Genomic DNA, 821 nt, shown 5'->3' on the forward strand with positions numbered 1-821 from the left:
TATACATTTATACAGAGTTCTACATATAGTCGTAAATATTCACACATGCTTGTATATATACACACGCGGAAATACACACACCCAAAAATATGTGTACGTAGGTAAGATAGTATTTTTTTTTTATTACAGTTTAATTATATAATTCTGGAAATGATTAATGCAAGTTTATTACTAACTATGCCTTTTCTTTTTGATATTTTTTTAATACTTATTGCATACGTATATAGCTAGATATATACAAACATTCATATGCACACATATATAATTAAATACATACATACATTCATAACAGATATATACATATATGCAATAATACATGCAGAAATATATTCGTATCACATTCAAAATGCGCGTGTGTGAATGTGAGTTTGTGTATGTATATATGTGAATACATCCACATAAGACATACACATATATAGATGCATACGTATATATGTGTCAATATATATATGCATACACGCATACACACACACATGTTTGTATGTATGTATGTATGTATGTATTTTTAGATATATATAGTGGCACTCCGTCGGTTACGACGACAAGGGTTCCAGTTGGTCCGATCAACGGAACAGCCTGCTCGTGAAATTAATGTGCAAGTGGCTGAGGACTCCACAGACACGCGTACCCCTTAACGTATTTCCTGTAGAGATCCAGCGTGACACAGAGTGTGACAAGGCTGGCCTTTTGAAATACAGGTACAACAGAAGCAGGAAGAGAGAGTGAGAGAAAGTTGTGGGGAAAGAGTACGGCAGGTTTCGCCACCTCGTGAAGCTTTAGGTGTTTTCGCTAACTAAACACACACAAGGCCCAGTCTGGCA

This window comes from Octopus bimaculoides, chromosome 10, assembly GCF_001194135.2.
Source record: "Octopus bimaculoides isolate UCB-OBI-ISO-001 chromosome 10, ASM119413v2, whole genome shotgun sequence".
Taxonomy (NCBI): domain Eukaryota; kingdom Metazoa; phylum Mollusca; class Cephalopoda; order Octopoda; family Octopodidae; genus Octopus; species Octopus bimaculoides.